This window comes from Sus scrofa, chromosome 3 (assembly GCF_054392235.1).
Source record: "Sus scrofa isolate SSC_HxYL_T2T_F1_AM1 chromosome 3, Sscrofa_HxYL_maternal_Yorkshire_Landrace_v2.0, whole genome shotgun sequence".
Taxonomy (NCBI): domain Eukaryota; kingdom Metazoa; phylum Chordata; class Mammalia; order Artiodactyla; family Suidae; genus Sus; species Sus scrofa.
The window spans coordinates 117,584,218-117,611,209 of NC_139385.1; the positions used below are offsets into that span (position 1 = coordinate 117,584,218).

General features: G+C 35.7%; 1 long non-coding RNA gene and 2 pseudogenes across 1 annotated transcript in view; 2 read left to right on the forward strand and 1 right to left on the reverse strand.

The window, feature by feature from the left end:
• LOC110260035 (uncharacterized) overlaps positions 1 to 26,992 on the reverse strand; it is a 1,001,533-nt gene that overhangs the window by 538,917 nt on the left and 435,624 nt on the right. The window lies entirely within an intron of this gene.
• Positions 4,414 to 4,901, forward strand: LOC100511076 (large ribosomal subunit protein uL11 pseudogene; annotated as a pseudogene).
• LOC146404884 (U6 spliceosomal RNA) lies at positions 24,595 to 24,680 on the forward strand (annotated as a pseudogene).

The following is a 26,992-nucleotide window of genomic DNA, read 5'->3' on the forward strand; positions in this document are numbered from 1 at the left end:
CAGGTGATCTCAACAACACCTTACTCTCTCAAGTCCATGTCCTTGAAAATGGCCCCCACTGTGGGAATAGTGGGCAGAATGTACATTCCAAGGGTTAGGAGACAGAGGGGTCCCTGCCATTGCCTGGGTCCAGCTTCTGGGTCAATCTAGTGGCCATGTCTTCTCAATGACCTCCTCCAACAGCTACTGATCCCAGTAAGTGTCACTAAGGAAGGGGTATTTGAGCTAATTTTAAAGGAGGTAAAAGACATTCCTACATGAGAGACTAGAAAGGGTAATGGGCCAGATGCATTGCATAAGCTATTATTTTTTTTTCCCTTTTTGAATATAGTGAATCTTGTACTTTTTAAAAACTTATTTTAAACCATAGAAAATCTAATCTATTATATAACCTAATGTACTTTAAAAATTGCCACTCTTTATGTATTCTGATATGTACTTTTTAAAAACATTCCCAGTCTAATGGAATGGGAAGCTCAGCCTGACAAGAAGTTGCTCTCTTTTCTTTCTCTTCTTAAACTTAGTTCCTTTTCTTGACCAGTACAAGGAATATTTTAAAAAAGCAATTCATTTCCTTCCATTCATGTGTTTAATGGCAATGAAAAATTCAAGTGAAACTGGAAAATATCCTTTCTCAATGGCATTTAACACAATTATAATTAAATAATTATATGTGAGGGACATTTGTCTTCTCTGACATGGACCATCTTTGTATCTCTAGTGCCTACTATAGTGCTAGGCTCAAGGCATGACTGAATTATTAAGTGACTATATAAAATGTATGAGTTAATTTGTTTTGGCTTACAATAGAAGCTAGTTTTTGTCCCAAGAAAATACCCATTTTTAAAGATAAGTACTTTAAATATATATGTTTAGTTTTGGAAATATTTATTGTTTGGAATCCCAAGTCATTTTTTTAAATGATAAAAGCCATTCCTGGTTATAAGGAAGCCCTGGGTCTTGTGAAATTATGCATTTTTATATGTTTCTGTTAGCATAGTGTACACTTTGAGTTAATTTCTAATTTTACTTCCAAGACCTTTACCTTTGTTGTTACTCTTGTGATTTTTTTTTTGTCTTATATTTTGTTATTCTTTTTTCTCCAAACTTAGGTGGTGCACACCAGGATGGAAATTGTGGCCTTTGCTTCAAAAACACCTGCTCTCCACAGGGAATATACTTATTCCAGAGAGGACAAAGAAGTAATTTGGAAGGGATAGAGGATATTAATAGTGTAAATGCTAAGTGTCCACACTGCTTTAGTCTAGATGTCCTCTTGTTGACCTCTGTCAGTTATCTTTTTCTTTCTACTAGCAAGAGGAGTTAACTAGAAATTTGATATATCCTCAAATCCTACATTATCAAGTATCTTTGATGTATTGCTTCACTTCTGACTCCTTATTACTCCAGTCAGGCAAGGACTGTATCTATGATGCTAGATTCAAGGCATACAGGCTTTCCTTCCTTCTGTGTCCTTGGCCGCCCTCTAATGCTCTTCACCTCTAGGGGAGGGAGGGACACAGCTTCAGAAACCTTAACATAACACTGCAGTCTCCCAGGGCATTAGTTTTTGAAATGAAATCTCTTTCCCACCCTTAAATTTTCCTTTGTATTTTCGTCCTTTCTCAAATGGGAAGGCAGGCTGTGGGTTATGAAGAAGTCACCTCTAGGGCTCACATGGGATGGAAAAGTCACCTCTGAGGACTATAATGGCCTCTGAGGGATCCATTTAGTAGCAGTGCTTGGAACCACTGAGCCCGTTAAGGCTCCTCCATTACTCATCTGGGGCCTTGCTCATCTCTCTTACTGCTCCTTTAAGAATAAAAATAAACTGCAGTTTGGGTTCCCTAGCAGCCAAAGAAAAAGAAATAATGGTTAGATATAAAATAGGAAAATTTGGAAACTCCTATTATAATAAGCTATGTAGATACAAAATATGCATGAGGTCTTGTTGTTAGACATTTCCTTGTTTAATCAGGCGAGTAACAAAAACAAAAACAAAAAACAAAAACAAATGAACAAAAAGAACTTCCAAAAAATTGGAAGTTTGTACTGCTCTACCTTTTATAAGAACATTACTGGAGAGTTATATTTTTGCTCTTTTGTATCTCCTTCATTAAGACAATTAGTAGAAATTACATTCATAGTCTCACTGAGTATGTGTTTCATTCTTTTACTTTAAGAAGTTAATAAGCACCAGAAGCTAGCCAGACAATTGGACTAACTCTATCAGAATCACATTACCGATCAAAGTTTAAAATTAGCCAGATGCAACTATGTTTCTTCAAAAATAGCGTTTGTTTAGGGACAAAATAAGGCAATTTATTCCAATACAAATTCAACTGGAAGGAACAATAAAAACCAATTCTGCTGCTTTTGGAAAGTTATCTTTTTTTCAAGTATTCTACTGATGAGTGTGGATTTTTACACAAATTACCCACAAACAGGGAGAAAAGAGGAGACAGGGAGAGGTTCACACTGCTTCATGTAAATGAATCAAAATGTAGGGCAAGTAGGACATAGCAAGAGTTCATTCAAGAAGAGGTAGGTTTAAGCCTTTAAATTCCTAATTGGGATATTTCTTCAATGTCAGTGACATATTTAGAATAGCATAAAAGAAAAGAATAATTGGAAATGTGTCAATTAGGGCTCTTACATGAGAGTTTTAACATTTAAAAGAAAAACTGAAAACCACAGCACTGAATATGTACTAATTGTATAAAAACATCAAAAGGAGGCATGATTTTATTCCACATGGAATTCTTCAGCCAGTGCCACCTATATTATTTACATCCAGGCTTCACAGAATTGATTATCTTTAACTATCTTTATACAAATAATGCACTCAAAGCTTATTGACTTGAATTAAGTTACATTCATCTTCTGATAGTTTAGTTGGTACCAAGTTTAATTGTAATTTTCTGCTAAAGTTATACTTTCTTTTGTCTTCCTAATTGTAATGGAATTATTTAAAAGAGCAAGGCTATTGTCATTTTCTATGCTACCCTCAAAACAAAAAAGTATTTGGTTTAAATGTATTCATACCAGAGAAAAGAATATCAAATAATTATTATTCACTATATTAAAAAAAAAAAAACTATTAGGTGGTTCACACTAAAAAATAAAAACAAAGAAACCAATCTTCTAACCATTTACTGTCTAGAGGTTCGCCCCTTGCTAATAATCAACCTTAACCAAAGGAATGCATCTTTAAAAAATGGTTGTGGAGTTCCCGTCGTGGTGCAGCAGAAACGAATCTGACTAGGAACCATGAGGTTGTGGGTTTGATCCCTGGCCTCGCTCAGTGGGTTAAGAATCTGCCGTTGCCATGAGCTGTGGTGTAGGTCACAGACATAGTTCGGATCCTGCGTTGCTGTGGCTGTGGCGTAAGCCAGGAGCTATAGCTCCCATTAGACACCTAGCCTGGGAACCTCCATATGCTGCGACCCATATTAATAAAATAATATAAAAAAATAAAAAAGAGTTGTAGTGCTGCATCTTCTTGAATGGACTGTAGATGTCTCTTTCTGTCACAGAAAGTGAAATTCCTTCTCCCATGTAGAAACTCTACAATAGCATGCCCCAAGAACTTAACTTTAGTCCATCAATGACTAAAAAGGAGAGCTATACCTCAAGTAAATCAATGGCAACATTATATATATATATATATATATATATATATTTATATTTTAGTTAATTAATTAGTTAAGATACATCTTCCTTTTTTTAGCTGCTACTCTTGGTTCTTCTCTGTGCTAATACAGAACTCACCTAAATTTTCTTTTGCATAGCAATCCATTAAATATTTTCATTTCCTTATCATGCATCCACATTAAGGCCTCCATTTTTCTAGCTTTTACCCTTGTTATTACCATCTCATGGTATTGATGTCCCAACACATCCTTACATTAGGGTGATCACTATAAAAATAATGCACAACACACTCTCCTTCATCTTGGAATCTCTTAAAATTTGCCCCTCAGAAAATAGAAACTAATTACTACCAAATGGTTGTTGATCAGCCAGGTAATGCTATTATTTAATATTAAAAGTTTTGCCAACAAAATTTTGCTACATATTTCTTCCAAGAACTCCTGCGAGACCCAATTTTTGGCCTATTTTGTATTTAATGAGATATATAGGACTTACCTTTTGTCTATTACAGATTTCAGCTTAGATAATTTTGAGTCTCAAGTTTGACATTAAACACATTAGTTGTCCATTTGAATTCATTGTCACTAAAGTATGATATTTCTAATATATGAAGAGATTCTGAAAACAAAGAGTGAACTACCCAAAGAACCTTACAGAAAATTAATCAATAGCTTTCAGCTTTCAGCTCTGAGGAGGCCAAGGTGCAACCCCTCTTCAGCCATTCCGAATCTGGGTTCATCTGACACCTTCCACCACACCATGCCACCTGTGTTCGACCCCAACAAGATCAAAGTCATTTACCTCAGGTGAAGAAGTCAGTGCTACATCTGCCCTGGCCCCCAAGATCAGCCCCCTGGGTCTGTCTCCAAAAAAGGTTGGTGATGACATCACCAAAGCAACGGGTGATTGGAAATGTCTGAGAATTACATTGAAACTGACCATTCGGAACAGACAAGCCCAGATTGAGGTGGTACCTTCTGCCTCTGCCCTGATCATCAAAGCTCTCAAGAACTGCCAAGCAACAGAAAGAAGCAGAAAAACACTAAGCAGAGTGGAAACATCACTTTTGATGAGATATCAATATTGCCCAACATATGTGGCACTGATCTTTAGCTAGAGAATTTTCTGGAACCGTTAAAGAGATCCTGGGGACTGCACAGTCTGTGGGCTGCAATGTTGATGGCTGCCACCCTCATGACATCATAGATGATATCAACAGCAGTGTAGTTGAATGCTGAGCTAGCTAAGAACTGCAATGAAAAACTAAAGATTATTTGACAACTAATGGGGAAAAAAAAGAAAATTAAATCAACAGAAGCAGAAAAAGCATTTGACAGAATCCAACACCTAAATCATCATCAAACTAGGGACAGAAGGCAATTTCCTCAACTTGATAAAAAGTATCTCCCCAAAACATACAGCTAACATTTCCTTTTTTTTTTTTTTTTTGGCTTTTTGCCTTTCCTAAAGCCACTCCTGCGGCATATGGAGATTCCCAGGCTAGGGGTCTAATCGGAGCTGTAGCCGCTGGCCTACACCACAGCCACAGCAACACAGGATCCGAGCCGTGTCTGCAACCTACACCACAGGTCAGGGCAATGCCAGATCCTTAACCCACTGAGCAAGGTCAGGGATCGAACCCACAACGTCATGGTTCCTAGTCGGATTTGTTAACCACTGCACCACGACGGGAACTCCAAGCTAACATTTCTTAATGGTGAGAAAATAGATGTTTTTTTCCTCCCTAAGATTAGGAATAAAACATTAATGTACCCTCTCATCACTCTTATTCAATGTCCTACTGGAAGACCTAGATAATGCAATAAGAGAAGAAAATCAGGAGTTCCCATCGTGGTGCAGTTTTATGTTCTTGCATTTTATGTTCTTGCCTTCTTTGCCAAAGATTAATTGACCATAGGTGTCTGGGTTTATTTCTGGGTTCTCTATTTGGTTCCATTGGTCTCTTTTGGTACCAGTACTACACACCTTGATGACTATGACTTTGTAATATTGTCTGAAATCATGGAGAGTTATGCCTCCTATTTGTTTTATGTCCCTCAGAACTGCTTTGGCAATTCTGGGTCTTTTGTGGTTCTATAAATTTTTGGATTGTTTGTTCTAGTTCTATGAAAAATGTCATGGGAAATTTGATAGGGGTTGCATTAAATCTGTAGATTGCTTTGGGTAGCATGGCCATTTTTACAATATTAATTTTTCCAACCTAGGAGCATGGAATATCTTTCTATTTCTTTACATCTTCTTTAATTTCCTTGATTAATGTTTTATAGTTTTTAGCATATGAGTCTTTTACCTCCTTCATCATGTATATTCCCAGGTATTTGATTTGGACGGTTGTGGAGAAGAGGGAACCCTCCTGCACAGTTGGTGGGAATGTAAGCTAGTACAACCACTATGGGGAACAGTATGGAGGTACCTTAGAAATCTATACACAGAACTACCACATGACCCAGCAATCCCACTCTTGGGTATATATCCAGACAAATCTTTCATTAAAAAAGACACATGTACCTGCATGTTCACTGCAGCTCTATTCACAATAGCCAAGACATGGAAACAACCCAAATGTCCATCAACAGATGATGGGATTAGGAACAAGTGGTATATATACACAATGGAATACTACTCAGCCATAAAAAAGAATGACATAATGCCATTTGCAGCAACATGGATGGAACTAGAGATTCTCATCCTGAGTGAAGTAAGTCAGAAAGAGAAAGAAAAATTCCATATGATATCACTCATATCTGGAATCTAATATAAGGCACAAATGAACCTTTCTACAGAAAAGAAAATCACGGACTTGCAGAATACATTTGTGGTTGCCAAGGGAGAGGGGGAGGGAGTGGGGTGGTTGGGGAGGTTGGGGTAAATAGATACAAACTATTGCCTTTGGAATGGATTAGCAATGAGATCCTGCTGTGTGGCACTGGGAACTATGTCTAGTCACTTATGATGGAGCATGATAATGTGAGAAAATAGAATGTGTACATGTATGTGTAACTGGGTCACCATGCTGTACAGTAGGAAAAAAAATGCACTGGGGAAAAAACTATTAAAAATAATAATAAAAAAAACTGACAGAATACTGTAAATCAGTTAAAATGGAAAAAAAAAGCATTATATTAAATAAATAAATAAGGAGAGGTTTTCAACAAATGATTCTGGAACAACTAGATATTTACATACAGAAAAGTGATCTAGACACTGACCTTATATCTTTCACAAATAACAATTCAAAATGGATTATAGACCTAATAATAAAATGTAAAATGTACACACTTTTTATAAGATAACAGGAGAAAATCTAGGAGATCTTGTATTTGGCAATGACTTTTTATACACAATATGAAAAGTATAATCCATAATAGGAAAAAATAATGTTGAACTTAATTAAATTAAAAAAAAATGCTCTGTGAGAGACATTCCTAAGAGAATGAAAAGATAACCCATACACTGAAAAATGTTTGTTAACCACTCATCTGATAAAGTTATACTTTGTCAAGACCAGTAGAAATGAACATCATAAAGAGTGAACCCTAATGTAAACTATTGACTTTAGTTGTAATAATGTATCAATACTGATTCAATACTTGTAACAAATGTACTACATTAGTGTAAGATGTTAATAATAGAAGAAACTCTGTAAGGAGAGGGAATATTTGGGAAGGAACTCTGTTCTTTATGATTACTTTTTCTGTAAGTTTGCTCTAATCAACAGTCTTTCAATAAAAAAATATAATTTAAAGAATACTGAATTAGAACCTTGAAAATAGAGTACATTATAAATAAAATCATGGAAATATGCCAGGAAATGACCAAATTATCACACTGAAACAAGTAAACATGGGGGGGAAATGAAATATTTTTGTTTCTTTGTTCATTTGTTTAATACATGAGCTATACTACAGTTGAAGGGGAGAATTTTCTCCTTTTGGAAATATTTCAAATGATACACAATGAAAAATGATAAAGCGAGATAGAATAACACTAGTCTGTCGCCCTCTAATGGATTAATGGAACTAAATAATGATCACCAGTTAGTGATAACATCAGAAAGAGGGAAAACCAGACTTTCAAATCTCTTTGTGGAAGTACAAAACATTCCCTGTTAAGTAGTTTATCCAATACTAACCAATTTTTTTTAAAAGTTAACCCAAATTTAATCAGACCCTTAGATCTAATACCAATTTATGATGAATTTGAGGTACAGAGAAATATGTTTAAAATAGCACAAACATATAACTTCAATTTACATTGGAAAACCTTTGCCAGAAAAATTTTCTGGTTTCTCACAGAAAAATATTGTGAAAAAGAAAAAAGATGTAAGAGGAAACTAGGGTTTTAAAGAGTCTAAAACCTAAATATAATGTTAGCTCCCAGGATGAATCTTGGATCAGTGAGAAATGTTATATTTTAATAAAGTCAGTTTTTTAGTTCATAATACTGTATCAATATTAATTTCTTAGTTTTGATGTATCATGGTTTTATAAAGTGCTAGTATTAGCAAAAACTGACTAAAGGACATTCAGGAACCCTCTCTATCTTTGCGTCTTTTTTATAAATCTAAAATTATTCTAAAAGAAGAAACTTATATTTAAAAAGACATTTAAAAGACATAGCAACCAGTATTGGACATTATTTTGATCCCAGTGCAAACATACAGACTATAAATAGATAATGATTATAAGAGGTTTGGGGAATATGAATACTGGCTGAAATAGCTTATGATATGGATTACCATTAATAATACTAACTATTGTTAATAATTTAGGTTTCATAATTTTACAAATTATTAAGAAATTTCTTGAGTGTTAAAGGCATTTACTGAAACATTTCAAGATGCAATGATGTAATACATCTAGTAACTGCTTCAAAATAATTTGGGTGAGGGTGTCTGTGTGACAATAACTTTTAAAGAGGGGTTATATATCAATTATTGCTGAAGATGAAAGTGCAGGTATTTAGGAGTTTACATATATTTTCTTATTTTAACTTCCTAATAATTTTATGATATAGTAATTATACAGCTTAATAATCCAAGAATAAGAGTGCTTAACTCTCTTTCCCTAAGGCACAAAACCATTAAGCAATAGAGCCAAGATTAGAATCCAGATCTGTGTGTCTCTGAAGCTGGTTCCCCGTTCTTATGAAACAATTTCTAGCAAGTGCATTGTTTTAGAACCACAAGTTCCAGGCCACAGGTGAGAGAGCACACCTTCCTGTATACCAAGAATTAATTTACACGTGATGTCACTGTGCCACATGTTGTGTTGCAAATACTGGCTATATTGGTTTGTGTTACTTTCCTAGGGATGGTTATAGCTTACACTCTCCCAACCACATCATTATATTTAGTCTCTTTTAATACCAACAGGTCACTTTCAAAGTGGTACATGACTAAAGTCAGGGATGCAGTCTGAAGTAGGTTTTTTTGTGGGTTGTTTTTGTTTCCGGTTCTTTTTTTTTTTTTTTTTTTTTCATTTTCTGAAACCAACATGTGATTAGAATATGTGAAATGATGAGGGTGATGATGATGATATTCATACTGACAGGATCACATCCTAATGAACAGGCCATCCAGATAGAAGCAAAGAAAGGAACAGACTTCCTGCATCACAGCCTCCAAGCAAAGCTTGGATTTATTGCAATTCAGGACAAACAAATCTCCTATGGAGGTTTTAGGACAAAACCTCAGTAGATTTCCATGTGAAAAGATATCAGAGGGATGGTAATGATAACCTGTAGTATTCATCCTATGGGAAGTTTTGAAATTATTTTTAAAAGATCCTTATAGTAATTATTATTTCAGTGTACTTGTAGCTGGAACTGATTCAAGGATTCTGTACAATGCTGTTATACAACCCAATATATTTTGACATTAAATATTAATATGGAAGATATAATAAACACTAAAGCATGTCAACTTTATAGCTGGCTATACAACTACACTTTTATATTATTCCTTAATAATAATAACATTAATAATGATGGTCAAAAACCCTTTTTGCTCTTTTCTGATAATTTGAGTCAATATGAGTGTTCTTATTGCAGTCTCACAACAATCCCTTAGAAACAAAATTACTGGCTCCACTTTATAAATGAGAGCACATAGAAAATATAAGTATTTGTATAAGGTCAAGCGGATAGATCAGCTCAGATCATGTCTCTTCCGTGAGGCTATTATTTTTTTCTGGTATAATAAACTGCCACCATAGTGCCTGCCTCTGCTGCTGCTTTGAAAAATGACATTTCCTTGGCAGAGACACCTTATATTCCTGCTCTGCTATCTTAATGGCATGTGGGGAATCGTCCATACACAGCCATACCCTCTGGGGATAGAAGCGACATTCTCAGCACAGGCAGGTATGTTAGTAGCTCTTAAGAAAATTCACCCCTTGAAGTCTTGTTCTCCCCTGCTCTGGGATCTGAAGTGATATCAGTCATAGCTATGGAAGAACTTCTTCCAAAATGAAATCATTAGACAATAATAGTAAAAAGAGGGGAGGGACCTCTGGTACTCCTATATAAGGCAGGTGTTTATGACTTTTGTCATCAATTTTGCAGAGGATTATAACATGTATTGCTTGAGGTTATGAAATTGGCCATATTGCTTTATAGGTAGTATATATATGGCCAAATCTTTTTATAGTATATGTATATATGTGTGTGTCTATGTATATATGTATGTATATGGTATGTGGGTGTGAGTGAGAGAGAGGGAGAAAGAGATTGATTAGAGATAGTCACTACGTCATCTTCCCTTGAGTATGGGTAGACTGTGATTGTTCTGATCAATGGAATGTAACATTAATTAATGCTATCCTACTTTCTAGGCTGAGGTCAGCTTTTCCATCCTGCCTTGTGAAATACTGCCTTGTTCATAGAACATTTGCTCTGGGGGAAGCCAACTGCTATGCAGAAAGTCTGATTAACCTAAGACTGTCATGCTCTGAGATCCCAAGATACATGAAGAGGACACAGAACATAAGATGTCACGTGGAAAGAGAGACAGCAAAGACTACTTCAGTGACAGACATGTGAGTGAAAAAATGTCATTCTGGAACAGAGCCCATACATTGGAGGTACCCTGATATCAAATGACTCAGAGACAAGCCACTTAGCCAGGCCCTTCCAGAATTCTTAGACTCACAAAGTTGTGAGCATCATAAATTGTTTTCAGCCGCTAGGTTTTGGGGTACTTTGCTTTGCAACAGTATATAAGTTTAAAAATATACTAAAAATAATTAGCTAATCATATTTTTTAAAGTAGCTTTTCTCTAATAATTAGGAAGACCAAACCAACAAAGGAAACGTTGGTTGAAAGAGAAGGGGTGAGCAACCTTTTCAAAGTGGAGACACTCATTCGGTATACATAAAATTTAATACTTATGATTAGTACCTAAGATTAATAGTTCAGAATTTAATGACATGGGAAAAAGACGGTAAGGGATTAACTTTACAGTTTTGATATAAGGTAGTAATTTTTCAGGAGATTAAAGGTCTATGTTGGGTACTTTTCTATGTACCAGATTACTAACATAGTAAGGAATAATCTCTATCCTGTAGGAAAGCAGAAAATTTGCTTTCAGAGGGACCTGAAACATAAAAGAACTTTCAGTTCTTATGACAATTATGACATTGTGATATAATTCATGATATTCTTTCACAAGAAAGAATAATAAATGTTTCAAAAGCTATAGCATCTTTGTCCTCAAGAAGGAAAAAAAAAATTACAGGACTGAGAAATATATAGAGATTTTCCCCATACTTGAGTATTTCTCAAAGCACTGATTTTAGGTCCATTTGGGTGATGGCAGTGCACTGAATGTATAAAGTTTACTTTGCTTCCCTTCAACAACTTTATTCAAACAACAGTAAAAGATGTTTCAAATTTCATATAATCACAACAAAAAGCAATACAATAGAATAAAAAAAGGTAAAATTTTAGAAACTGAAATGTAGAACCTGAAATTGACCTAGCAGTCAGAAAAGTAGAGATATAATTGGATGTACATTGCTGATTCCTCACAAAGAACTTCAGGCAAAAGGTATGTTTGCAAAAGGGAATGAAGGTAGACCTGACAATAAATTCCTCAACATGCAGTTAGTTCTCCCCTACAAAATATCCTCTCCCCTATCTTAAGTCTTGAAGTTTATACTTTGCAGAGGTTAATACAGAGGATCTTGGGGTTGGTTACAGGTTGAAGGTAAGGACACTATACCAGCAACAGGGTGATAAGAGAACACACACATATTGAATACTAAGGCCTAAATTCAACTCCATTTCTTGACTCTGCTTTCAGATATGGCAATTAATTCTATTCCCTCCAAACAAGAAACTAAAAGGTCTTTTTCCAGGAAATCTGATAGTTTCTGGGGGGTAACTGAAATTAAAGACCTCAGAGGCTCCTCAAAGAAGCATCTGACCTTATAAATCCCCCTACAGCAAAACTCAGAGTAGATAAACCCACATACATTCAATGATTCCAACTCTTTTCAATACATTCAATGACTCCAACTGTTTTCAAAGTGCCCACTCTTAAAACTGAGTAAACAACCTAGATTTATCAGGTTCAAACTATTTGAAGAAAGATTCCCATGGAACAGATAAAGAATAAATAAAACAAAAGCAATAAGAAAATTAGATAAAAGGATAATATGTTAAGAAGACTAAAAGGGAGTATGTTACAGTAATTCATATTATATCAAAATAAAAAGGTAATAAATCCACTAGATGCCCAATCTCAGGGTAATAGTCTAAATTATTAATAATTAATAGGTAATTATCTAATTTAACTGATTCTGTCTGGATATTGACCAGTGATAAAGGATGTTAGCTATCAATACCCAATTCAGTTTACAGCTGAGTATTAGCCAGGTCTGACCCTCATTCTTTCAAAAATATATGTTTAAGTCAACATAAAACATATATTCACAAAACTTGCCAGGTGTATTCGTTCTTTTCTTGTGACAGACAAATGGAAGGAAGCAGAATTTATCAGCCTAAAATATGTCTCTTTGGCATAAGGGTTTTTTTAGGTTGATGATTTTTAAGAAACAACAGATACAGGAGAAGCTGAAAATTGAGTATAAATTATTCTTTTGTAGGAAACATATACATTTGTAAGGGAAACGTCCATTTTTAAGGGTGTCATCTGTCCTCTCTGTACTGGGAAGAAAAAGATGACCAAATCTCCAGAAACTCTTTTTCTTTTAAACAATATTTTTTAACCACTTTTAAATTGATGTAGTTAGTTCACAATGTTGTGTTAGTTTCAGGGGTACAGCAAACTGATTCAGATATTTTTTTTCAGATTATTTTCCATTATAGACCATGACAAGTTATTGAATATAGTTCCCTGTGCTATACAGTAGGACAGTAGGCCCTTGGTGTTTATCTATTTTGTATATAGTAGTGTGTATCTATTAATCACAGTTCCCAAGTTATTCCTCCTCACCTCTTCTCCTTTGGTAAACATAAGTTTGTTTTCTATGTCGGGGTTGATTTCAATTTTGCAAATGAGTCCATTATACCATTTTTTAGATTCCACATGTAAGTGATATCATATGGTATTTTTCTTTCTCTTTCTGACTTACTATGATAATCTCTAGGTCGATCTACATTGATGCAAATGGCATTATTTCATTATTTTTGAGGGCTGAGTAGTATTCCATTGTATATATGTACCACACATTCTTTATCCATTCATTTGTCAATGGGCACCTAGGTTGCTTCCATGTCTTGGCTATTGTAAATAGAGCTGCAATGCACACTGGGGTACAAGTATCTTTTAAATTAGACTTTTCTTCAAATAAATGCCCAGAAGTGGGTCTGCAGGATCATATAGTAATTATTTTAATTATTTACTACTTGTTTATTTTATTTATTTATTAGCTTTTTAGGGCCATACCCATGGCATATGGAAATAACCAGGTTAGGGGTCCAATTGGAACTACAGCTGCGGCATATGCCGCAGCCACAGCAACGCAGGATCTGAGCCGTGTCTGTGACCTATACCATAGCTCACAGCAACACCGGATCCTTAACCCACTGAGTGAGGCTAGGGATCAAACCTGCAACTTCATGGTTCCTAGTCTGATTTATTTCTGCTGCCCCACAACGGGAACTCTGAGTTTTCTGAGGAACCTCCATACTGTTATCCATAGTGGCTGCACCAATTTACAATCTCAGCAGTATAGGAGAGTTCCTTTTTCTTCACACATTCTTCAGCCTTTTATTATCTGTAGACTCTTTGATGATGGTCATTCTGACTAGTGTGAGATGATACCTCACTGTAGTTTTGATTTGCATTTCTCTAATAATTAGCAATATTGAGCATCTTTTCATATGTCTGCCACCATCTCCATGTTTTTTTTTTTTTTTGGAGAAATCTCAATTTAGGTCTACTGATCATTTTTGATTGGGTTGTTTGTTTTGTTTTGTTGTTTTTTATATTAAACTATATGAGCTGTTTGTAGATTTTGAAAATTAATTTCTTGTTGGTAGCATCATTTGCAAATAATTTTTCCCATTGTGTAGGTTGTAGTTTCATTTTGTTTGTGGTTTGCTTTGTTGTGCAACAGCTTCAAAGTTTAAAACACACTTATCAGTGGAGAAGGAAATGACCTAAATCTGAGTAAGAGTCATGTTGCTGCTATACTGTACTTTTCTTGATAACACCCATAACTGACTGCCCCACACCCTAACTTCTTCTTTTATCTTTAGCTGGAGATGGTATTTAAGATGATGGCTTGGGCCTCTTGGGGAGTTATTCAGTTTTCCTTGGCATCTCCACATACACAGGAGGTATTCACATTATTACACTTCTGTTTGTTTTTCTCCTATTAATCTTTTCGTTACGGGGATCTCTCAGTCAAAAACCTAGAAAGGTAGAAAGAAAATTACTTGTCCTTCCCTAGCCAATGCTTTCAAAATTTTTTGTGAAGAGCTGCAGAATATTGGAGTTCCCATTGTGAGTCAGTGGGTTAAGGATCTGGTGTTGTCTCTGTGAAGATGTAGGTTTGATCCCTGGACTCATTCAGCAGGTTAAGGATTCGTCATTGCCACAAACTGGCACAGGTTGCAGCTGAAGCTCCAATTTGACCCCTGGCCTGGGAACTTCCATGTGCCATGCATGGGTGCAGCTGCAAACAAACAAACAAACAAAAAAAAACCAAAAAAACCTGGTAGAATATTGAGTTGTCATTCTGTATCACATCCCACAAAAATCTTGGTAAACTACTGTAGATCTTTAATCATTGGAATAACAAAACTATTGTGTTAGGATTAGGAATAACATAAAACATAGGTTGTGTATAAATGCAATATGTTCATTTTTTCATTGATTTTATTTCCCCCATGAAACACATAAGCACTTTCCATAGGTCTTTGTCAACTAGATTATTAATTTTTGTTTTAAATTCGAGTGTAATTTTCTATAGTTTTAAAAATGGTTGCCTTTGCTTCTGTATATCCCCCTGATAAGAGGTATTACAAAATGTTTTTCATTTTCCAGTAGAGCTTCCTTGACGTTATATTGAGGGGAGATGATTTTTCCTATTGATTTAGTTGATGTTCATTCCTCATGTGCTTTCTTCCGCTACTGTTTTTGTGGTAGTATTTTTTCTTTTTCAATTGCATAGAGCCCTTGTGGTATCAAAAAGCCATGGGAATCTTTCCATTGTTACCTTATGTTGTGGAATGAAAAATTGTCCTCTATTTTTCTTGGTTCTTCTAGCTGGTCTAAGAATTAAACTGACATGAGACAAATTAACAGGAGAAAAATCAAACAAAGATTAATAAATGTATACTTGGGAGAAACTGAGTAATTCACCAAAATGGTTGCAACCCTCAGTTTAAATATCATCTTCAGCTATAGACAAAAGAGAACGTTGGAGGTAGTGGTCTGGGATTTCAAAGGGGAGGAAGCAATTCACATGGAGATGGAAAGCGAATGTTTGGTAAGTAAATATTTTCTGGGTCATTCAGAGACAATGAGAAAGAGAAATTTTAACAGATTTTGATAGATTCCTCCCTGTCTGCCACACCTAGTTCACACTATAACTATCTATCTGATCGCTTCCTTCGTAGGAACAGGGCTCCTATCTAAATTCTTTCAGGCAGTTAGGGGGAGATAACAAGAAAAACTTCCTGGGTTTTCCGCTTCTTTAAAATAATCAGCCTAAAATAATCCGCCACTAAAGAGATACATTTTGGGGAGATAAATTTTGCTCCCCTACACTAGCTTTCAATTATTTTGATTTAATCTCAAAGTTACATTGTTTTCTTAATGAGGAAATTTTCTTAATGAGGAAATTCACCTTATTTCATTATCAGTGGTGGTAACTGTTCAAGACTGGTGAATGCTTTTAAATGTAGTTAATGCTGAGGATGATTCCATTTCGTTGTTTGTTTTTCTTAGAGAGGCAATACCTCTCAGGACTACCTTAGGTCTCCTCTGCTTAATAGGAGAACACCAGGCTTTTTCAGCAAGCTATTCCCCTGACAACAGATTAACAGTGAAGAATGCAGCAACAGGGGGCCCTACAGGCCCAGCCTTGCATTACACAAACGTAGATATGAAATGCATGCTCCTTCTCTATCACTCTTGCTCTCAGAGAGGGGCTGCTGTCACCCCCTTCCTATAAAAACTCTGCCATCTGGTGTGAGAAATGCCAAATGGTTTGACCTTCACCTTCTGCCATGGTTCTACACAGCTGCAAGGAGCAAAGGCTATGGAAAAAGCAGCATGAGGTTCTAAATGTCCTTTGAGGGGTTATGGGTGTTAAAAGCAAGAGCAAGTCTGTGACAAGAGTTTAAGTCCAATAAGCACACTCATTTAGTTTTCTTTTTTTTTCTTTTTTTTTTTTTTCTTTGCTTTTTAGGTTCACACCAGTGGCACATGGAGGTTCCCATAGCTGCTGGCCTATGCCACAGCCACGGCAACACCAGATCTGAGCCGTGTCTGCAACCTACACCACAGCTCATGGCAATGCCGGATCCTTAAGCCCACTGAGCGAGGCTAGGGATCGAACCCACAAACTGATGGTTCGTAGTCAGATTCATTTCTGCTGCGCCACAACAGGAACTCCTCATTTAGTTTTAAAAGGAGGCTATTACCCATATTATCCATAAGGAAAGATTAGTGTAATTTAAGAAACCAGGATTGTTCTCTGTATTGTTTGTCTGCCCTTTCAATAACATGAAATTATTCAGTGAATAATTAACCTTGGCTGCACTTAAAGCAAAGAGAAATAAAACATATAAATGCTTCCCCTGATGCCAGATTCCTAGTCCTAATATGTACTAATCAGGGCTATTAACATTCTTTTATCCTGTTTGATGTGAAGGGGTGGTGGTTTTATATTTTTTGAGAAATTTTAAAAGTAGAAACTGAAAAATTAGACATAATTAGAAATGTAACCTAAGAACCATTCCAAGAACAGCTAAGTGGGAAATGTGAACTACTCTGGATTATAAAATGATTTTAAAAATGATTATAAGTAGAGGAGTATTTTGAATAAAGTTTAGAAAAGTATTTCAAGCTGCAATAGCTGTAATGGGCAGATACAAAGCAAGGATAAGAGATCACATCTAGTCATCTTTCCAAAAGCCAACATAGCGAATGTAATGCTGGTATTTGAGACACTTAGTAGAACTAAGTGCACCAGTAGAGTTAGAAACAAAAACTGGATTCAGCTGATAACTCTACCACTTAGCACCTCTTGAATCTTGGTTTTTCTTTTCAAAATTGGAAATAATGCCCATATCCTACCTACTATTAATGAGTTTTTAAGAGGACTATTTAAAAACATGTTTAGGAGTTCCTGTCATGGTGCAGTGGTTAACGAATCCGACTGGGAACCCTGAGGTTGCGGGTTCTTTCCCTGGCCTTGCTCAGTGGGTTAAGGATCCGGCGTTGCCTTGAGCTGTGTTGTAGGTTGCAGACGCGGCTTGGATCCCACGTTGCTGTGGCCCTGGCATAGGCTGGTGGTTACAGCTCCGATTAGACCCCTAGTCTGGGAACCTCCATATGCCACAGGAGCGGCCCTAGAAAAGGCAAAAAGACAAATAAATAAAAATGAAAACATTTTTAAAACACCCTATAAATGTTACAAATATGGAGAGCTAGCATTATAGTAGTGCTTATTGATGGGATGGATGAGAAAAGAAGCACAAACTTTATCTAACCATAACTATCACTTGCAGAAGAGCACTAAACTATATCATATCTCACATCTGCTGGTTTAATTTCATGTGTGTGATGGTTATCCTTTAGAAAAAATGTTTAAGTTTCACAATCACTGTCACTGTTGTTTTGTACTCTCTACCCACATAATATGGTAAAGGTAATGCAGGCTAGTGGAGAGTGAGGGAAACTCTTGTGGTTAAACACCAGCTGCCATCCTGTATCTGTGGGACTTTGGACAAGTCAAGTAACTTCCTTGAAGCTGAAAGTCTTCATCTTTAAAGTGAACATAATGATATTTACCTCATAAAATTGTTGTAATGATCTAACTTATAATTTCTTGAAAGATGATTCAGCACAGTAGTAACATCTTTATTTCCAGATCCTCTCATCTTATCTTACAAAAAGGGCATTTCCTAGTGTGAATACTTTAAGATGGAAGGAATTCTACCTTCAAAGTATCCTCAGGCAAATGATCAGAATCAATTAATTCCTTCCAAATTTGCCTTTCAAGATCTTACCTTCTTAAACGCCTCTTTCTTACTTTGTAATCAAACAAATTATCACTCTCTCTCACTGTCTAGAGGAGCCAGAAAGATAAATTCCTTTAAAAGTTACCATTTAACCACTATCCATTCTCCAAAGCAAAGGCTGACTTCTTCAGCTGTTGAGCCACCACAGCTGGATTCATATTCCTTGGGATGGATGGACTGCATCCATCAAGTGTTGGTGATCTCTTTACCACCTGAGAACAGACTCTTTTTTTTTTTTCCCAACCTCTTCCTGGTTGCACCTTCAGAGCTTCTTGTTGCCACTTTCCCCCTCTATGTTTATCAAAAAAAAGTCCACTTATTATTCAAGGTTAAGGTCAAGTTCTATCTATTCCCATGAAGGTTTCCCATCCACCTGGCCTAATGTTGACTTTTTTAACTTTGAATTCTTATATTACTTATTTTTTGTAGCAATAACTCCATACTTAAAATTTAACCACTATTATTCCAGGCAGAGTTCTAGGTTTTATACATTGCATCTTCCAATATTATCTAAAATTGTGCTGTGGATAGGATCATCTTCCTATTTTCTGAGATATACAAATGAATCAAACAGAAAAGCAAATTTTATTAAAGACAACCCTAAGCACTGACAATCTGGGTTATCTCTGCTCCAATGCTCTGATTCCATTTATTCCAGAAAGAATAATTAATTATACTTTGCTATTTCTGTTATCCATTTTTCCCACTTAGGCACAAGTTCTTCAGTTGCTTTCTTGGCCACTCTATTGTTATCAAAAATGTCAGCAGGTGCTGGCAGGAATCCACATGCTGAGGAGCCCACAGGAGAAGATACCGCTTCTTGCCTGCAGTTGTACAAATTCTCTCACTATCTATACAATATTTATTTTGCTTTTCAAAAGAGACACATTTCATACCTCAGGCTGTAAATCTAACCTCTTTTTCCTAAAACAAAATGCCACTAAACATGAAGAAAAGAAAAAGAATTGCAGTAGTGTTGAGATGGAGTTATAAATTCACAAAATTTTCAGCATGAGGTAGATGAAGATATAGACACATTCTAAAAGGGATAGAAAGCAGAATCAGTGTGTAATGGATTAAAAAAAATTGTGGGCTTACACTGGGAAATTACTGTCTTTCAAACATTTTCTGAAATAATGGGCTATTCCTAAACATATAAAACTATAAGAAAAGTGTTTTTGTTGAAGTGAATTATTTCCCCTTAAGAGGCAAAAACCTAGTCACTTTTGGACCACTAGGTTTCCTGGACTTTTTTTACCTGTCTATGGGTGCACTTTCTATTTCAGAGCCTTGCTAAGAGACCCTTGCCCTAGTGAGCATGATTGGAAGTACAAGAAGCCACATCAAGTTCTGGAAGTAGGGAAGGCTCTGTGAAGAAGATCTTGAAAGTCTTAGAGTCAGCATCCATCATGTATTTCCAGTATGGGAAACAGTTCCTCTAATGTAGCCATGTTAATATTTCTGTTCTTTCCCATAACTTTTTTCTAGTCTCAAGGCACAAGAAGAATTTCTTAGGCAAGTTTCACAAAATTGCCATTGCTAAATACTAAGACAACAGCTGCATATTAGAGAAGCTTAAAACAGCAGGAAGATTCTAAGACATTTGGCCAGCATTAGACGGCAAGGTGGGATAGAAAGTCCCCAAGAACCTTCTACCTGATGGGACACAAATGCTCATCAGCTCCATATTTATACCTTATTGCGGTATTGGGGGGGTGTCTCCTGGCACTTGCCCAGGACAGGAGAAGATGTCACCTACTGTGCAATCTTCTAGATAAACATTCTCAGGAGGGGGCCTTCCCACAGAGACAATGTCCTCAACCTCAAGCTGTGGGTGACCTTTTAGTTTTAGTTGCTTTATTAATATATTTTGCACTACAGATTATTCCAGAACTTCAGACTTTTCTTTTTCTGTTGATTTTTGCAGCCAGTATTGTACTGTCCATTCCCACAGTCCTAATCAGGAGTGATAAGTTATTATGAAAAGGAACTTAGTGCTAGAGGAGATGACAACCAGCTATCTTAATGCACAGAACAACCTATAATTTCAAAGCCCTTCCTTTGCAATTTTTAAATTATCAAATCTCTGGAATCCAGGTCAGAAAAGACCTCTGAATATACAATCAATTCATGTTCATAAGCTTTATTTCCAATAAGTATAAAATTCTGAAAATAAGATGAATACACAATACAGTCGAACATTCATTATTTTGCCTAAAATATGTGAAATGTGATATTTTAATTTATTAATTACAGGAATCAGAAGTTCCTTTATATATATATCCCCCAAATAAGCCAGTGAATCAGTGTTCTAAAAGCTAATTTCTTTGCCCAGGCAAAACAGGAGATGTCATTCAGTCAAAGATGTTAAAAGGTTTTGCTAGGCATTCAGCCATAGGACTCCCTTTCTCCTAATACATATCCAGCAATTGCATTTCTGAAAACTGGGCAAACGCGAAGATATTCTCGATATTCTCATCTTAACATCTATGATAATGATGACCAAAAAACTTTGAGAAATGCTTTGATAACCTGTGAGACAAGAAGTAAAGAAGATATACGATGGATGAGAAAAGGAGGAGAGTGGAGCCCAGTAACAATTTAGAATGAAGAGGCAACAGATAGGTACATGGAAAAATCTCAGTAGGATGCACAGAGTGAATTTGTGATAATAATCTGTTCTTAAACACCCTGTAGCTTAAAATAATTAACATATGGTTGTTATTACTATTAAATTGCCACCACCCTGTTACTATTACTTTTGAGGCAGGAATTTATGGTTACTTTTCTCTGGAAATAAGAAGTAGTAATTCTATCTTAAAGTAGCTCAGGTGATAACTTTGGTACCTGTATGCATAGTTAGCTGGCTTGTGTGCAGTAGCTAAGCATCAGGGCACTAAACTAGGAAAGAGAGATGTCCTGGATCCTAATAGACAAATGGAGCACTTTCAGATTTTTTGTTTTTTACTAACATTGAGATATTTTAACATCAAGAATTGAAAAGAAGTGAATGTTAAACATAAAAATGTTATAAAATGTTATTAAAAAGGTAAAAAATATACTTTTCTGATTGATATTCAGGGTATCAATTAATCACATGATCAATAAGTCTATTTCTAACTTATTATAGGTTTTTCTGCAGTCGGGTATGTAAATTATTAAATGTAACAAGCCTAGGCTAACCTTAGGATTAAATTCAGCCAAAAAATTCTGGTTTCATTTGGCAGGATCCAGCGTTCAGCTCCACAGCTGATGAGGGCTCAGAAATGTACAGAGAGAGATGTACAAATTAGACTCAATGAATTGATACTCCAGAAGTTTTCAATTCTATTTGCTCAAAGTCAGATACAACCATAAGTTAGAATTTGTAGGAAGATAAATAGCATTGAAAAAATAGAAAGAAAAAACCACATACAGATGTTTATTTGAAAAAGTGAACAGCAGAAAAAATAAGCCAGGTCTGATACTAAATAATCATAAACAGCAAACTGCCACACCATTGAGATTTGACAAAGGACAGCATGGAATGTGTTGCAAGGTAATAATAGAAAGCAAGCAGTAAAAAGCAAAGATACTTTTCAGAATAAAGGCAAAATAATATGCTCTAAAAGTCTTTAGAAGAAATGTTTCAAATAAAGCCCTGTGATTTGAGAAAAGAACAAATAGAAAGAAAATGAGAAAGAGGCCACAATTCTCTCCTAGTCCCTCCTTCACATTTGGACAATACATCAGTTTGTATCTATCCCTGCAAAAATACTTGTGCCTGAAATTTAAAAAAAAAAAAAAAAATACAGCATTCTCAGTTTTTTTCACTTGCTCATTTCTTTAAAATCATATAAATTATTGTCAACTTTTATTAATTTCACTTTATATTTTAAAGGATTTGATATCAAATATATTTGTATTTTAATTATGACAATCCCATTTAGAATATGCATAATTTTTTTTTATCTTTTTGCCTTTTGTCTTTTTAGGGCCATGCCTGCAGCACATGGAAGTTCCAAGGCTAGGGGTCAAATCAGAGCTGTAGCTGCAGGCCTTCTCCACAACCACAGCAATGACGGATGCAAGCCATGTCTGCGACCCACACCACAGCTCACGGCAATGCTGGATCCTTAACCCACAGAGCGAGGTCAGGGATCAAATCCTCATTCTCATGGATACTAGTTGGGTTCTTAAACCACTAAGCCATGATGGGAACTCCTAGAATATGTATAATTTAAACAAGTAAATCCCAGACTCAGTTTTTATTTCTGTAAAATAATATACGTTGCCAGACATGTTGTATGTATTTGGTAATGGTTAGTTCCACCAAATTACTAACACAGGCAAATATTTTTTATGATAATTTTATAGATACTCTCTCCAGTATTCCCCAATTCTTTCAAAGGTCTGAGGCAAAACATCATCAAAATTTTCAAAATGCTAAGTTGCCAATACTGCATTCCATACCCTGATTAAAAAAGGTTGATAGCTAATTTTTAAGCACTATTGTGTATAGATTTCTGTTTTAAGAAGCTTACAATATTGCTTACTCCAGTCATATTATTGAAGACTAAAAGCACTGAAGTGGACAAATTAAGGATTTTCAGGTAAATGTACAAACCATGAGCAATTTTCCAGGAAAATGAAATGCTTATAATAGAAATAAGCACAAGTTAAAGTAATTTTGTAGAGGATAAGAATAAGAAAGTCAGTTCTTTTCAAGAAATATTTACTAAATGTCTACAGTGCAAAGACATGGGAGTCAGAAGTGCAGGGACAGTGTTGTGCTGTATAGTCCAGAGAACTGACCCTTTGTTATCTATTCTCAGGTCTGGTGATAATCAAGATTTGGTCAGCAGATAAGCAAAGTGCAGATATTATGTCTGCGGATGTCACAAAATGGAAAACTTCTAGGAAAGTCTGTAGCTTTACCACAGTAGAATAAATAAAAATGGAAAGTGCCTTAGGATGCTGATGATGTCCCCCAAACCTGGAAGTGACAGAGTGATATATCAGAGGAAGAAAGGCTAGATATTTAAGTCATGAACAACTGTGATCAGACAGACATGTTCTATCTTAATTTTTGTGAATGTGTGATTTTCTTCCCTGAAGTCCTGGTAAAACAGCATTGTCTTCATACTCCTATGTACAAAAACAAAAATAATTAAATGGAACACTGGGAATACCAAGCAATTGGAACTCTCTTATACTCCTAGTGGGCATATAAATTAAAACCATTTTGGAAAAACATTTCATAGTATATAAACCCTATGACTTTGAAATTCTACTCCTAGATATATACCTAATGAATGCTTATGGCTACTAAAAGACATTATGAGATCATGTATAACAACTTCATTTATAACAGTCCCAAACTGAAAGTAGCTCAAATATCTATCAATGGTCAGATGGGAAAATAATGTGTATTTCACATATAGAATGAAATGCCACACAGCAATAGAAAATAACTAGTGATGAACTCATCAGCATGGATAAATCTAATAGACAAATGCTGAGTAAAAGAAGCCAAAAAATAAAGAATATATAGGGAGCTCCAGATGTGGCACAACAGGATCAGCGGTATCTTGGAGCACTGGGAAACGGGTTCAATCCCTGGCCCAGCAAAGTGGGTTGAGGATCCGGTGTTGCCACAGATGCAGCTTAACTCAAGGCTGTGGCTTGGAAATAATCCCTGGTCCAGGAGCTCCATATGCCTCAAAGTGTCCAAAAAAAAAAAAGAAAAAAAAAAAGAATATATACTACCATGATTCTATTTATATGGAGTTCAAAAACATGCAAAAGTGATCTTGGTGTTAGAAGTCAGGACAGTACACACATCCTTGGAACACTCTTAGAAAGGAGCTAATGACTGGGAAGGGGAATGAAGGCTTTTTTTCTATTGGTGGAAATATTCTACATTATGGTCTGGGTGGTATTTACAGGGATAAACACATATTTTTAAAACTGTGTGTGACTATATATATGTATGTATGTATATATATATATATATATATATAGAGAGAGAGAGAGAGAGAGAGAGAGGAAGTGCATTCTCCTACCTGGTCTCAGGCTCTGGGGATCACTGTTTGTATAAGCTATAAAGAACCGCCTCATTGCAAAAAAGGGTGTGTGTGTGTGTGTTCGTATGTGTGTGACTGGGGTAAGAAGGAAATTTAACTAGTAAAATTATAAATAAATAAATACGTAAACTTGTGCATGCTTCAGCAGCACACATACTAAAATTGGAACAATACAGAGAAGGATTGACACACAAATTCATGAAGCATTCCATATTTTTTCACAAAATTCAACACCTATTCCCAATAAAAACTCTCCAGAGAGTGGGCATAGAAGGGAACTACTTCAATATAGCAAAAGTCATCTATGACTAACCCATAGGTAACATCATTTTCAATGGAAAAAAACTGAAAGTATTTCCACTAAGATCAGGAACAAGACAAGGATGTCTTCTTTCCCCAATGTCATTCAACATAGTCTTTGAAGTCCTACCCATGGCAATCAGAGAAGAAAAAGAAATAAAAGGAATCCAAATTGGGAAAAAGAACCAGAACTACCACTGTTTGCAGATGACATGATTCTATACCTAGAAAATCCTAAAGACAGTATAAAACTATTAGACCTCATCAATGAATATGGTAAAGTCACAAGATACAAAATTAATACACAGAAATCAATTGCATTTCCATGTACTAACAATGAAAAATCAGAAAGAGAAATTAGGGAAACAATCCCATTTACCACTGCATTGAAAAGAATAAAATACCTAGGAATAAACCTACCTAAAGGGACAAAAGACCTGTACTCTGAAAACTCTAAAAATTAATTAACAGAAATCAATTGCATTTCCATATACTAACAATGAAAAATCAGAAAGAGAAATTAGGGAAACAATCCCATTTACCACTGCATTGAAAAAAATAAAATACCTAGGAATAAACCTATCTAAAGGGACAAAAGATCTGTACTCTGAAAACTCTAAAACACTAATGAAAGAAATCAAAGAAGACACAAATTGATGGAAAAACATATCATCCTCTTGGATTGGATGAATCTACATAGTCAAAATGACTATCTACAGATTCAATGCAACCCTGATCAAATTACTAATGACATTCTTTTCAGAACTAGACCAAAGTATGTTAAAAAGTGTATCTAAACACAAAAGATCTCAAATATCAAAAGCAATATTGAAAAAAAAAAATGGAACTGGAGGAATCAGGCTCCCTGACTTCAGACTCTACTACAAAGCTACAATAATGAAAATGTTATGGTACTGGCATGAAAACAGAAATATAGTGCAATGGAATAGGAGAGAAAGCCCATAAATAAACCCAAACACCCTATGGTCAATTAATCTATGACAAAGGAGGTAAGAACATATAGTGGAGGAAAGACTGTCTCTCTAACAAACGGTGCTTGGAAAACTGAACAACTGCATGTAAGAGAATGAAATTAGAACACTGTCTAACACTAAAACAAACTCAAAATGGTTTAAAAACCTAAACATAAGGCCAGACACTATAAAATTCCTAGAGGAAAACATAGAAGAATGCCATTTGACATAAATCAAAGCAACATCTTGTTTGATCCACCTTCTAGAAAAAGACAGTAAAATACAAATAAACCAATGGGACCTAATTAAACTCAAAAGCCTCTGTGCAGCAAAGGAAACCATTAAGAAAAATGAAAAGGAGTTCCCATCATGGTGCAGTGGAAACGAATCCAACTAGGAACCATGAGGTTGCGGGTTCAATCCTCGGCCTCACTCAGTGGGTTAAAGATCTGGCATTGCCATGAGCTGCAGTGTAGGTCACAGATGCAGCTTGGATCTGATGTTGCTGTGGCTGTGGCATAGGCTGGCAGCTGTTGCTCAGATTTGACCCCTAGCCTGGTAACCTCCACATGCTATGGGTGTGACCCTGAAAAGCCCAAAAAAAAAAGAAAGAAAGAAAAGAAAAGACAACCTACAGAATGGGACAAAATTTTTGCAAATGACTCAAATGACAGAGGTTTAATCTCCAAAATACACAAACAACTCACACAACAACAAAAAACAACCAACCCAATTCAAAAATGGGCAAAAGACCTAAATAAACATTTCACCAAAGAAGACACACAGAACGTGAAAAAATGTTCAACATCACTACTTATTAGAGAAATGCAAATCAAAACTACTATGAGGAACCACCTCACACTAGTTAGAGTGGCCATGATTAACAAGTCAACAAATAACAAATGCTGGAGAGGATGTGGAGAAAAGGGAAGCCTCCTACACAGTTGGTAGGAATGTAAATTGATACAATCACTATGGAAAACAGTATTGAAATACCTCAGAAAACTAAATATAGAACTACCGTATGACCCAGCAATCTTATATATTCAGGCATATATACAGAGAAAAATTTCACTGAAAAAGATACATCCACCACTTAATTCATTGCAGCACTATTCACAAGATCCAAGACAGGGAAACTAAATGTCCATCGATGGATTAATAGATTAGGAAGATGTGATACCTATATACAATGGAATACTACTCAGCCATAAAAAAGAACAAAACAATGCCATTTACAGCAACATGGACGGAAC